General features: G+C 40.6%; 2 long non-coding RNA genes across 2 annotated transcripts in view; both read right to left on the bottom strand.

Annotated features, from left to right (window-relative positions):
- The window catches only part of LOC142835843 (uncharacterized), a 91,897-nt gene that overhangs the window by 33,371 nt on the left and 43,427 nt on the right, over positions 1 to 15,099 (bottom strand). The window lies entirely within an intron of this gene.
- LOC142835837 (uncharacterized) overlaps positions 4,277 to 15,099 on the bottom strand; it is a 48,450-nt gene continuing 37,627 nt past the window's right edge. The window contains exon 4 of the long non-coding RNA XR_012907944.1: positions 4,277 to 4,471. This is a non-coding gene — a long non-coding RNA (uncharacterized LOC142835837). The remainder of the gene's footprint in view (positions 4,472 to 15,099) is intronic.

Genomic DNA, 15,099 nt, shown 5'->3' with positions numbered 1-15,099 from the left:
CTCCTGGAAATGTTTGCTGTTCTATCCACTCTGGCACATGCATGACTCTGAAATTTTTGATACCACTCTTCTACAACAAGATTTAACCAGCCTAGATTTTCTTGGTCTTATACTATGCACTGTCATCTGACCTGCTCTCTAGTAAGCCATCCCTGGAGTACTGCATTGTTTACACAGGGGTCTGCCAATGTTTTATTCAAGTTTCATACTGTTGTTGTGATAAAACAGTCTATCAAATAAAAGTTAAGGGAGAAATTGATTTATTTGACTCCTACTTCTATGCCATAGTCTGTCACTGAGTAAAGTCAGGTCAGGTACTCAGAGGCAGGCCCACTTGCTATTCCCCACAGCATTATCTATGACCACAGAACTTGATTCTCAGCCAAGGAGGAAGAGCAGGAACCATGGAGGATGCTGCTTGTTGTCTGGATCACGAGCTCCTGCATAGCTAGATTTCTTATCCAGCCAGAGACCACCTGCCCAAAAAATAGTAATGTCCATAGTGGCTGGGTGTTCCTACATCATTAACAATCAAAACAGTCAAAACAGTCAATCAATATACGTCCCTTCTTAGGTGACTCTAGGCTTATTAAGTTGACAGCTTGATAACCATCAAATGTCTTCAAGTCTATGATTTGAGAGAAAAGATCAATCAAAACTGTGTTCATGCAACTTCTTTTCTGTCCTCACCCTGCTCCACTCTGGGGGGGGAGGGGGCAGCCTCACGCACCATTCTGGAGATTCTCCAAAATGAACAAATCCAGAGAAGACATCCTGAATTTTCCTGCCATAACTGACAGGGACAACCCTTAGCACAATGATGTGATAACACATAAGAGACTTGCCCTGGTGGAGAGAAAAGGTTGGCCACAACTAGACCATCATCTTCAAACAAGAAAAAAAAATTACTAAACTTTTTTAGCACAGTGAAAGTTCAGTCAGGGATTTTTATTTCATTTTTCTTACTTTCATTCTCCTTTTTTAAAGACTCCCTTCCGAAGGACTTTCTTGATCCACAGGCAGAGACTGTCTCTGAGTCCCTGCTCCTCATCCCTAACCACACTGCATGTTTTCTTCACAGATGCAGCTTCTCTTTGTTACAACTTCACTGTTGGCAGGTCATGGTCTGGAACATGGAGTAAGGAAGTCCAAGGAAAACTCAATGAAGAGACTTTTATTTCCTGTGAGAGTAACAACTGCCATGCCATTGGTCTTCTGGGGAGCAGACTGGATGACACAAAGAACTGGGAAACACAGGTTGACACTCTGATTGATGGAGTTGACCTGATAAAAGAACAAGTGATTTACATCAGACGGGATATTAATACCATCAGAGGTGAGTTTTTGAATGACCCCCAGATTGCAGGCGATGTAGCTCAGTGACAGAGTGCTTACCTGGCATGTATGAGGCCATAGGTTCAATCCCCACTACTACAAAATAAACAAAAGAACAACCCGATGGCTCCCAGAAGGAAAGAACAGTGAATGTGACAGGTTAGGGACATTCATTGTTTGCATGGAGGAAAAGAAATGAATCACCGGTAGCCCCTGTCACCTCAGAGGTCCAGCACTAAAGGCTAAAATGGGGATGGTAGAGCAAGGTCGGAGGATGGGAAGGGAGGGGAAGGGACAGGATTCATAAAAGCAAAAGGCTGATCCCTTTCCGATGGGCTCAGAGCCCCTCACTCTACAGGCCAGGATGTGTTGTTGTCATGAAGCAGATGGACGTTTCCAAGGATTCTGGGATTTTGACCTCAATGGACACAAAATGGCTCATTTTGACTCAAGCACTGGAGAGTGGACTGAAGTTGACCCTGGATCCAGATGGATGAAAGTGATGTGGGAGGAAAAGAAGGATTTAACAGACTTCTTATACAGGACCTCACAGGGGGACTGCAGGGCCTGGCTCAAGAAGATAAAGTCATACTGGGAAGAAATGCTGGAGACTACAGGTAGCTTGGAAAAGCTTTCTAGACATGAGGGGTGTGTGTGTGTGTGTGTGTGTGTGTGTGAGAGAGAGAGAGAGAGAGAGAGAGAGAGAGAGAGAGAGAGAGAGAATCTAATCACGATGAATTCTTGAGTTTATGGTCATTTTTACTTTCTTCTCATTCTCTTCTATCTCATTAATTGTGGTTACATTGTTCTCTCACACTGGCTGTCACAGTATAGAAACCTTGTATTTCCTGACCTTTTCCTCATTCTAGATGCACTGTTACTTTCATCTCATCTGATCTTTCTTCTTCTTCTTCCCTGTCACCATCCTCACAGGTCATCCTCATGCTTCCACAGGAAAGATAAGGTCCCATCATTACTCTGCTTCTCCTGCCATACCTGTATGAGTCTTTTGAGATCAGGGGACATGCCCTCTCTTCTTTCCAATGCAGGAGCAACCTAAACAGTTGTTTCGTAGGAACAGGGGTAGAATTAGTGTGTTGCTGAAGACCCAGAACCTAAGGTGAGATTTCCTCAGATTTGATGTCTGATCCAAGATTCAACTTGTATTTCCATTTCAGCCTCACCAACCACTACTATAGATGTGGACCAGCCTTCATCCATGGCCTTCAATCCCAGCATTTTTCTTCCGCTGATAATCCTCCCCTGCACCATTCTTCTGTGTTTTCTGATGAAAACCATAACAATTAGGAGGTATTGAGGGTAGTTTTTGGAGTGGGGTAAGGAAAAGATGGGTGAGCAGTGAAGAAGCCAAAGTGAACTCCAGGAGTCCCACTCTTGTCCCTCATCTAGAGCATCTAACTGAAAAAGGAGGCAGGAGATCTGGCGTTCATTTCACCTGCAAGCAACAGCTTGTGCATATTCAGCCTCAACAGGACAGGAATCATGGCATAGACCAGTAGGGAATCAGAATAGAACACCAGGCTCATAATTAGTAGAATAGGTCATATGATGCATACATGGAGACACATGAACACAAAAGAACATGGTAGTTCTGCTTAAGGAATAGAGGGAAGAAGACTCCATCCCACAAAGAAAGAAAAGAAGATATAAATAAAGAAATGGTCTAGTGATGAGACCACTTGCTGCTCATGAGTCAGACCCAGGTTCTATTCTCAGCACCCACATGGCAGTCACAACCATACAACTCCATCTACATAGGGTCCAGTCTCTTCTTCTCCAAGGCCCCAGGCATGCATGCACACAGTGCACTTACAAACATGTAGGCTCACACTCTTATACTTAAAATATAAATTTATTGATCAACAGCAGCAGCCTCCATAACCCCTGATGCAGTGTCCCCACTGGAGAGAGAAGAGAATGAGCTGTTGATAGAGTCTACCTCTCCCATCTGGGCTGCTCAGATGGACAAAGTAGGGCTGAGAAAGTCACATCCACACCTGTGTTTGTCACTCTAAGGCTAATAAAGAATGAAGAAAAAGGCTAGATAGGGGTCCCCACTGCTCCTCCAGCCCCTCCCATCAGGCCCTGAGTGAGCAAACAGAGCTAGTCATCACCACTTTGTTCTGATCTCCCAGGTCTGCAGAAGGGCCTGGGGATCTGGGACAAGGGAAAGAAGAAAGAAGACAGTATGGGATCTAGGATGGAGAGCCCAAGTGATAGAGGAGGGAACTGAATGACCCTCAGTGAGAAAGGTTGTGGGGTGGTTATGGCTGGTACAGAGCACCCAGAAGAACTGACCCAGCTGTCTCCTCAGACCCTTCAAAAGACATGTTTCCTTGATGCAGGTTGAAGATGCTCCAGAGAAGTTCATAAGGGTTCATCTGATGCCACCACTCTCCCTTTCCATCAGCCTCCACCAGATGAATCAGGATGCTGCAGACACAGCATTTCAGGATCTTTCACTCTGTGCTCATTGCTTGGGCATTTCTTATCACCTCATACAGTTTCCTTGGTGTTCCCTGGTAGAATTTGTCCTTAACATGGAACTAGTTAAACTAGAGATGTGGGAAAGACTGTGGTTATGTATCCATGTCTAGCATAGGAAGCAGGGTAAACAGATCTTAGTGGGAATGTGGAGTTTTTGCTCCTGTGTTTGTAACTTATCAATATCTAGATCAGAGAGACTAGAAAGACCCCACATTCTCTAGGGTGTTTGGCTTAGAGTTAAATTCTATTAAGAATATTGATTTTGTGATAGGTATTTATTGTAATCAATCCTGAACTAGGGAATCTTTGTTAGAACAAAATAGGAAATATATTTGTTATTTTATATGACTATATATGATACAACAGAATGCTCTATAAAAAGAAAACGTAGTATTTTATAGTATTATTATAAATTCCTAGGTAGCCTAGGAATGCCAACATTCACACTAAGAACAGAGAACCCAGAAGCTGCTCAATCCGACAGGCTGTCTGTCCCTGCAGTGACAATCTGGCAGTGAAAGGCAGAAGATCCTGGGAGCTGGTGCTGCTGGGTCCACATCCTCCTGGTGCAGGTCTGGGTCAGCGCTGCTCTCCACTGTGTCAGAGAAGCTTCTTCTGCAATCCAGACCTGGGATGGAAGGAGAGTGAACTCACACTAGTTTCCTGACTCCACAGGGACACTTTGCACACGTGCACTAGCACTCACACACATGACACATATACACAGTGACAACATAAGGACCCTAAAGTATGGAGAGTTCATTGTTGAAAACAACATTTTTTTTTTGAGGTGAGAACTAACTACATAACACAACCTGGAATGGGACTCACTATGTAGACCAGGCTGGCCTGGAACTCAGAAATCCACTTGTCTCTTCCTCCCCAGCATTGGGCTTAAAGGTGCATGCCACCATGCATGAACAACTCTTGGATCTTGAACTCTAATTGTGTGATGAAGACAGACGTTAAAAAGAAATCCCATACTAGCTCAGCATTGAGTATAATAAAGAGTTATATATTCAGGGGTAGAATCACAGATCACAGTCCTCTGCACAAACAGGGAACAGCAGCCTAATCCAGCAGCTAGAAGAGAGAGCAAGCACGCACTTTACATTGGCATTTATAGTATAAGAGGCCATGTCCAAGTAGGCGGGTAACATAAATGCTACTGGCTGAAGAATTTCCTACAGCACCTACCCCTTTTGTTTAAATAAAAAGTAAAGTTTTACCTTTAATGTAGTAAAACTACATATAACAAAATATGCATAACTAAGGAAAACTATAATTATAACTATCTATTCTTCAACTCCATCAAAGACTCCAGAGAGAAATAATATTACCTAAATTAACAGCAAGTGCATTATAAGCAACTTATAAAACTCTAGAATTGGCAGAGACATCTTGCTGCCTGGAGAGTCATCCAAAGTTCTTCTGTATCATTGGGGCATCCATCTTCAGCCTACAGGCCCATGGTATTCAGGTGGCTTTTCTGCAAAGCAGGAAATTTGAAGATCTGTTCTGCCTTGTAATGGTAAAGTCCACCAGTTGCTTTCTTCTGTGTCCTGCAGAATGTCTTGAAGCCACTTTCATGAAGCAGGACCCTGAAGGATAGTCTCACTTTTAGGCAAGTTTAGCAGTCATCTCTCTGTGGGTTCCACATGTCCAGCCTATACAACATAATATTAAGTAGTTCAGGTAAGAGCAGTTTCTTGCCCAAATAGCTAGCAAACTCCATTAGAAGCCTCTTTGATGCCCATCTTCCTCTTGAAGTAAATGGTATTGCCAGGGGCAGATGTGTCTCTATGTCATAAAAAGTCCTAAGTTCTTAAAATATTTTAAATGCCATGTTCTGTAATTTGAAAAACCCCTATCTAACTGAAATATATCTTTATACATCTAGAAAACATAACTAACATGACTACAAGCTTGACTATTATAGATGACTCTCTATTAACATATATTTCTTAATTATATATTACATATTAAAATGAATTGCACAAACACAATACCTTAATCATGAGCAGATATATACATATAATAAAATTGACATTAAATTTGTATCAATAAACCAAAATCCATACCAATGCAAACCTTTATAGTATATCCCCCTTTAAATGTAAACAAAAATTTATAGACAATATTTGGGAATTTGGGCATAGTTCTCTCCAAACTGTTTCCTGCTTTCTGTTTGGTGAATTAATTTTTGGGGGGTGTTCATAGTTACCTTTTGGGGAATCTTAGTCTATCAAACCACATTAGTCTGGAAGAAATCCACAGGTTCTCATCTTCGGTGGAAACAAAAACAGAACCTCTTCTCCAAAGCAACAAATCCTTAGACCCAAATTTTAAAGTCAAGATACCTTTATTAGATACATGCTGGTTTAGCTTAGCAGCCCATACAATGAAATGTCTCTCTGTACTCAGCTCCTTCATAGTAAAAAAAAATTTTTAAAGACACAATAATATATATAACACAGACTATGTATTTTTTATCTGTATGTGGCTTATTTTTCTTACTCCATTACTTTTTCTAAAAGTTTAACATTTATTTTATTATCTTTACTCCTGTAATCTATGACTGTCTATAATCATTTATATTACATTTTCTGTCTCTTTCATCTTTTTCTTCTTTCTCTGAAGCCTATGTACATTTTTTAAACAAAGTGTGTCTCATTTAGAGGTCTTTTATGAATGAATCTGTCCTATTATGTACCTGAACTCCTCTTCTGTTCAGGAGTGCTTCTTAAAATGCTAAGCCATGGCATGACTAGAGCAAAGGCTGCTTTGCCTTTTGGCTCTGCCCAATCCAACATGTCAGAGGCATGTTCACTGACTCTACAAGCCATGCACACTGCCCCTAATTAATTGGCAAACTATAGTGCCTTTAAATAGACTTGCCATATTCAAATATCTCAGATATCACAAAAGAAGACCTGTAACAAATAATCATAAGAAACAGAAATTGAGAACTAGTTATTTAGTAGAAGTCATTGTTAATGTCTGTCCTTTATTTTCATTACTGGAAGCCATCTGATTGCTGACTTAGCATCTTTAAAATGTCATCTTTCTACTCAGAAGCTTATGAAATTTCTACTTGTGATTGCTTTACAGATGTTTCTACAAAAGTGTGAATGGCTAAATTGTATGAGTTTTACATGAAACGTTCCAAAGAATTCTCTTTTAATTATTTCACTTCTCAAGGTTTGTGGCAATGCCTATTTCAATTGTGAAAATGTAGTTGTAATATTATTTTTATTCTTTGCCAATCTGTATAAAGTCCTGTCAAAATCAGTATATCTTTGAGGAGGGAGTCTAGAGAGGGATTGGAGTATAGTGATATTTTGTTTGTGTTTTTTTTTGTTTGTTTTGTTTTATTTAATTTTTTTAGTTGTTGAAAAAAATTTCTGCCTCCTCCCCATTTCCCATTTCCCTCCCCATCCTCCCACACATACCCCTACCCCATTACCCTGCCCTTCTCCCCCTCCCCGCCACTCCATTCCCCCTCCCTCTCCAGAATGAAGAGCAGTCCAGATTCCCTGCCCTCCAGGAAGTCCAAGGTCCTCCCACTTCTATCCAGGACCAGGAGGTGAGCATCCAAACAGGCTAGGCTCCCACAAAGCCGGTTCATGTATTAGGATCGAAACCTAGTGCCATTGTCCTTGGCTTCTCATCAGCCTTCATTGTCCACCATGTTCAGAAAGTCCGGTATCATCCCATGCTTATTCAGTCCCAGTCCCGCTGGCCTTGGTAAGCTCCTAATAGATCAGTTCCACTGTCACAGTGGTGGGTGCACCCCTCATAGTCCTGACTTCCTTGCTCATGTTCTCCCTCTTTCTGCTCCTCATTTGGATCCCAAGAGCTCAGTCCGGTGCTCCAATTTGGGTCTCTGTCTCTATCTCGATCCATCTCCAGATGAAGGTTCTAAGGTGATATGCAAGATATTCATCAGTATGCCTGTAGGATAGGGTCTTTTTAGGTTCTCTTTCCTCAGTTGCCCAAGGTACTAGCTGGGGACATCTCCCCGAACACCTGCGAGCCCCTCTAGAGTTAACCCTAAGATGGCTCCCTTAATTAGGATATATATTTCTCTGCTACCGTATCCACCCTTCCTTTATCCCAAACATCCCATTCCCACAAGCTCCCACCATCCTCCCCTTCTAACATTACTCACCCCATTTCCCCTTAGCCCCGTGCCACCTCACCCCCAAGTTCCCAGTTTTTGCCCGGCAATCTTGTCTACTTCCTATATCCAGGCAGATGACTATGTTTTTCTTTGGGTTCACCTTCTTATTTAGCTTCTCTAGGATCACAAATTATATGTTCAATGTCCTTTATTTATGGCTAGAAACCAATTATGAGTAAGTACATCCCATATTCTTTTTTTTGGGTCTGGCTTACCTCCCTCATGATAGGGTAAGTCTAATTATAAATGACAAACTTAGATGACTATTAGTCTATATAATTCTCAATATCTATCTAACTTAAAGACTAAGACAATAAACGACTGTGAAACAAATGAGGACAATGACCTCCAAATATAAACAATGTACAAATATACATTGCAGTAGGTAAATATATATCAATACACAAACATTATATAGGTATCTTAATCAGAGGTAGAAATGTACACTGCAATATGGTAAATATATACAATATATATGTCAATACAATATATGTCAATACATAAAAATGTTTTAAACAGAGGTAGAAACATGCATGCATACAATAGTCAATATAATTTAACTTTGTATCAATATACAAGAATCTATACCAATATATTTGTCTAAAAACAGTAACTCACAATTACAAATCTATTATCCCATCATCCCTCTTTTTTTTTTCAAAATGATCCCTGAGCTTATAAAATTCCTCCCCCAACCCTCAATCGTATACTAATTATAATCAACCCCTAAATGATGTCCCTAAACCCAAGGGCAAACTTTACTGGGAGAAGGGACGTCGTCCTCTAGAATTACTTCCAGCTGTCATGAGGGCGACGTTCTTTCTGGGGGATCCTGTGAAAGTAAAATGATGGTTAAATTTCAAGATCAATGTCTTTTAAAATTGCCAATAGTCTCTGAGTATTTTGTGCAGGTCTGGCCAAAATGTTGTATAAGATGTGCACCATTTCAGCTAACCAAGTTGGAACTGTCTTGTGCAGCTGGTACCCAAAGCAGGTCTTGTAGTAGCGCTATCAGTATCGTGACGTCATATCAACCAGGTGGAGTTGTTGTTATGGGGCCCCATCTTCTTCCTGGAAACTTCAAATGTCACTTCAGGAAAAACTCATTGTTCATTATGAAAAACTTAAACATTAATCATATAGACATATATATATATATATATATATTCAATGAAAGACATGATAGATATATTCAATGAAAAGTATGATAGATATGAAGAAAAGCAAAGGTGTTTTCTAAACTCATATTTCTTTCTGTCCCACATCATGGCTCTTGACATGAGACAGAAACTCCAGAAACTCTGGGTTTTTCTCTTACTAACAGGCTTGGAATTGGAGAGGGACTGAGCCAGAGTCCAACTTCAAAACCAGCTTTATAAATTTAGAAATATGGTTTAATATTACTTACACAACCCATTCAGTTTTCTTGATATGTCCTATTGGGCAGGTATTTTTCCATCTGTCAGTATCCAAACATCCAGGGTCCCTTGAATTTCTCAAAGATGAGTGTTTTCCTGTGGAGATAAGAACAGAACCCTGCCCCCATTTTATATGTTTTTCTTACCACCTGTATGAATATCATCATTGTGGATGAGTTGTCATTTTTCCTTTCCAAGAGGTTTCTCCTCTTCAAATCGAAACTTTATTAATTTTGATGGTAGCCACAATTTTTCTTCTCCTGTGGAAACAAGAGCAAAACCCCTTCCCCAACGTAGCACATCTCCTGGCTTCCACTGAGAGGTTAGCACATCTTTGAAATAAATCGGTTGATTTAGTTCAGCAGACTTTTCCATTATCCAATGTCTTTCTGCTGCTGTCATTCCTTTCTCATTAGCGTTAAGAAAATTCAAGGTTAATAAAGCATTATGTAATCTATTTCTGGGGGTATTTTTGGTCCCTTTCTGTTTGTTCAGCATATCCTTTATAGTACGATTTGATCTTTCTATAACTGCCTGACCTGTAGGATTATTTGGTATACCTGTAATGTGTTTTATATTATAATAATCAAAAAAGCATTTCATTTTCTTAGATACATATGCTGGACCATTATCTGTCTTTATTTGCGCAGGTATACCCATGATGGCCGTAACTTCTAATAAATGTGTGATTACTGAATCAGCCTTTTCTGAGCTCAGGGCAGTAGCCCCTTGAAAACCTGAATACATGTCTATGGTGTGGTGTACATATTTTAATTTACCAAATTCCATAAAGTGGAACACATCCATCTGCCAGATTTCATTTCTCTTAGTACCCTTTGGGATACTCCCTGCAGGCAACGGTGTTTGATTATAGAAAGAACAAGTAGAACATCTCTTTATAATATCCTTAGCTTGTTGCCAAGTAATGGAAAATTCTTTAGGCCTTTACTATTGACATGATGCTTCTTATGAAATTCCGAGGCCTGCAACACACTTCCAATCAATAATTGATCAATCTCAGCGTTGCCTTGGGCTAGAGGACCAGGCAGACCTGTATGGGAACGGATGTGTGTTACGTACATCGGACAAAGCCTGTTCCTGATTATGTCTTGTATTTGGATAAACAATGAAGTCAACTCTGTGTCATCTGGTATAAATTCAGCGGTTTCAATATGCAAGATAACTCTTTCTGCATATTGTGAATCTGTAACTATATTAAGAGGTTCTTTAAAATCCCTTAGCACCATAAGAATGGCATATAATTCTGCCTTCTGGACAGAATTATAAGGGTTTTGTTCCACCTTATTCAATTCATCTGACTTGTAACCTGCTTTCCCTGATTTATTTGCATCAGTATAGAACATACGGCCTCCAGTTATTGGAGCATCACGTACAATTCTAGGAAGAATCCAAGAAGTTCTTTTTATAAGGTTAAATCTACCACTTTTGGGATAGTTGCTATTAATTTCTCCCAAAAAATTAGCACAAGCTCTTTGCCACGGTTCATTGTCTTCCCATAACTTTTTTATTTCTTCAGTAGTAAAAGGCACTATAATTTCTGCTGGGTCTATACCTGCTAGTTGACGAAGTCTCAGCTTACCTTTTATAATTAATTCAGAGACTTTTTCCACATAAGTTTTTAATTTTTTACTTGGTTTATTAGGTATAAATATCCACTCTAAAATAATATCTTCCCTCTGCATTAGAATCCCTGTAGGAGAAATTCTGGAAGGCAATATGACTAGGATGCAGCTAAGATTGGGGTTCACCCTATCCACATGTGCCTCCTGTAATTTTTCCTCAATCATTGTCAGTTCCTTTTCTGCTTCAGCTGTCAGTTCTCTTGGACTATTCAAATCTTTATCACCATCTAAGGTTTTGTTTAAATGAACTATTAGGTCAGGTGTTATCCGAACAGCTGGTCGTAGACTGGAAATGTCTCCTAACAATCTTTGGAAGTCATTAAGAGTCTTTAACCAGTCTCTCCTAATTTGTGCCTTTTGCGTTTTAATTTTCTCTAACCCTATTCTGTAACCTAGGTAATTAATAGAATTTCCTCTTTGAATCTTTTCAGGGGTGATTTGTAATCCCCACCTAGGCAAGACTTTCTTTACTTCTTCAAACATCCTTTCTAAAGTATCTTTATTTGAATCAGATAACAAGATGTCATCCATGTAATAATAAATTATGGACTTGGGGAATTGTTTACGAATTATTTCCAATGGCTTACTTACAAAATATTGGCACAATGTAGGACCATTGAGCATACCCTGTGGGAGGACAGTCCATTGATATCTCCTATTAGGCTGAGAATTATAAGTAGGCACTGTGAAGGCAAATTTTTCTTTATCCTTTTCTTGTAACGGTATAGTGAAAAAACAATCTTTCAAATCAATAACTATAAGAGGCCATCCTTTTGGTAACAGAGAAGGCAAAGGAATTCCAGATTGTAGTGGGCCCATAGGTTGAATTACTTTGTTGACAGCTCTTAGATCTGTCACCATTCTCCATTTACCAGATTTCTTTTTTACAACAAACACAGGAGAATTCCAAGGGCTGGTTGATTCTTCAATATGGTGAGCATCTAGTTGCTCCAGCACCAGCTGTTCCAATGCTTGTAGTTTATCTTCAGCTAGAGGCCACTGTTTGATCCATATTGGCTTCTCAGTTAGCCATTTTAAAGGTAGGGCTGTTGGTACCTCTAAAGGTTTGGTATTTGCTGTATGTTCTTGTACAGCCTAAATGGCTGGTGACCTTTTTCCATAATACCTCATCATATCCTTCCCAGAATTATGAGTTCCTGGAACTACAGGAATGTTAATCTGGGTATTCCATTGCTGTAACAGGTCATGGCCCCATAAATTTATGGCAATATTGGCTATATATGGCCTTAGTCTTCCTATTTGCCCTTCAGGCCCTATGCATTCAACCCATCTTGTGCTTTGTTTTACACGAGATAGGGTTCCAATTCCCAGGAACTGAACATCTACCTCTTGAAGAGGCCAATTCGGATGCCAAGATTCTGGGGTAATGATACTTACATCCGCACCTGTGTCTAATAAGCCTTCAATAAAAGTGCCATTTATACAGACTCTTAGCTTTGGTCTTTGATCATTAATAGAAGTCTGCCAAAATATACATTTACTCTGTCCTACTGGGTTTTTTGACTCATCCTCCACACATATTTCATCATTTAGACCAGTATTACTTTTTACAGCAGAAATTGGAGCTTTTAATTTTCTTGGTGAGGCACATTCTCCACTGTGACTGGGAATGACTGGGCCACTGTTGGCTTGGGGGCCTGCTAGAGGCCCCTCAAGGGTTTCCCGATGGTATTGGGTTGCCTTGTTTGTCTGTTGTTGACCTGCATTCGTTGGACCAATGTCAGCCTTTACCGCATCTCCTACATATACCTGAAGGCCTAGGTCTCCTATTTTTGTCATTCCCAGAGGAGATATTATTCCTAGAAATTCTGTGCCTGCAATCCCTTTTCAGATGTCCTAATTTAGAGTACCCACGGAAAAGTCAGTGGATCTTTGTGCAGGGTGCTCTACAGTTCGGTCCTGAGCCTTCATTGCTTCTCTCCACAGATATGAATACTAAGCTTGTTGCTCAGGATATGGCAAGGAATGCAGCTGCCCAGAACTATCCTTCCACTAAGGCGCTGTGCTTCTGGGTTCTACTGATCTGTCTGTGGTCCATGATACTCGCTGGTGGTGAGTTGCTGTATCCTAACTGGAGGGGTACAGGGAGTGGGAAGGTGAAAGAGGGGGAAACCTGGCTATTGAATCCCAGGGTAGCAGTCATTCTCTGGGAAGCTCCTGAGCCCAAGGAAACCCAGCAGAGTTAACTGTCCTACAGCCTGCCAATTTTATACTGTCCAGGAAAGGACTAGGAAAATTACCTGGTCAGAAGGGAAAATAAGGAGGGCAGGGGACAAGATGCCAAAGGGGATCTTTTAGAGTCCTTATCTAGTCATTATTGCTGTGACACACTTTTAAGAAAGTATAAAATTGTTTTCCTCCTCAATCTGTAAGTTTGAGTTTAAATACTTCCTTCTATTACATTTATTATTATTATTATTTTTACTACATACTTTGATGTTATTACGTCAGGGATGCTTTCTTTCAGTCACCTTCAATAATCCTTGTTCCTGCTTTGGCAAAACAGTTTCTGTTCATCAAACTTCTAACTGAATTTTTCCTACAGAAAACTGATGCATATTGTATCTGTTCCACCAAATTGTTGAGTTTGTGACCTTTGGTTCACAACCACAAAGCTAGTTTTTGGCTCGCAAGGGCTCACGTTCATGTCCACAAGTCTTCCAGCAGGGGTACTTAGTGAGAAAGATTCCAGCCATTAAAGAATAAAGTCAAGCCTTAGGAGTGGGAGGAAAAGGAATGTAGGTCTTGGGGAAAACCACAAAGATGGAAGAAACAGGTGAAAGAAGAGGTAGAGAGGAGGAGGAAGTAAGAGTTAGTTGAAGGGGACAGGACAGGATGTTCCCAAACCTCCAACAGCCCACGTCAGAGCAGAAGTTTTGAGATGAAACAAGGGAGGGAAGGTTTTTTTTTAACCTTTCTGCATTTTTTACTATAATTATATGGCAAACTTGTTAAAACTTCCTTTAAAAATTATAATTTCAGATTTCAGGTCTCCACACACACAGAAGAGTATTTATGTCCATGCCCTACTAGGTCTTCCCTACTTGTTTGTGCAGTCTGCTGAACAGAACAGCTCTAGGATGTTGTGTCTTCTCTTGTTGTTAGTTTGGGAGACCAGAGGCCTCAAGCGTGCTGGGAAACAACTGCCTGAGGAAGGGGAGACAATCAGGGCTTAGAGAAGGTCACAGACAGAGATCTCTTCTTGAGAATGACTTAGGGATGTTGTTAACAAGGGGGAACCTGTCATCTGATGCCCAGCATTGTGTGAAGTGGCCCAGTGGGAACACGTTCAGTACTGTACCTACAGGTGACAGCTCCCCTCCCATGACAAGTTGCAGCATAGTCCTGGAGGCCTTTCCTGAACTCCAGGCTCCATGTGAATTTACCACGTATCCTATGATGATACCTTTCCCTGTGCAGTGGATTTTTCAGTCCCAGGTACAGATACCATCTGATATATTTTATTCCTCAATACTTGAAAAAATCACTAAAAGTACTTGTGAGATAAATCTCCCGGTGATATGGTGTGCATCAGAGGGGTCCTGCCGCCCTAATACAGCCTAAGATGGTCTGCAAATATGGATACAGAAGCTGATTGACATCCTGAGTAAAGGCTTCCCTTCATGTGTTTTTGCCCTCAGAGGGATTCTGACTGTGACTTTCTGTTCCCTCTTTGGACCTCACCTCCTTGTTTCTCTCACAGATACATACTCTCTTAGTTGTGACATCTTTGTCAAGGATCCTGCAACACCACTAGATTCCTGATTTGAAGGGCAGTGCTCAGTGGATGGAGAGCCTTTCCTGCAGTATGATAATGACAACAAAGCCTGGGGAAGGCTACAGATGCCACTAAAGTGTGGACAGATATGATCCAAAGGCTGAAATTCTTGGGGAAAGAGCTCAGGATGATGTTGGCTAACACTAAACAAGAGATGACCATGACCAGTGGTAAGTGTGGGTTGAGTACTGAGGAAGAGACAGGTGGCAAGAG

The sequence above is a fragment of the Microtus pennsylvanicus genome, chromosome 1 (genome assembly GCF_037038515.1).
Source record: "Microtus pennsylvanicus isolate mMicPen1 chromosome 1, mMicPen1.hap1, whole genome shotgun sequence".
In the NCBI taxonomy this organism is placed as follows: Eukaryota; Metazoa; Chordata; class Mammalia; order Rodentia; family Cricetidae; genus Microtus; species Microtus pennsylvanicus.
This window is presented reverse-complemented; position numbering and strand designations above follow the sequence as displayed.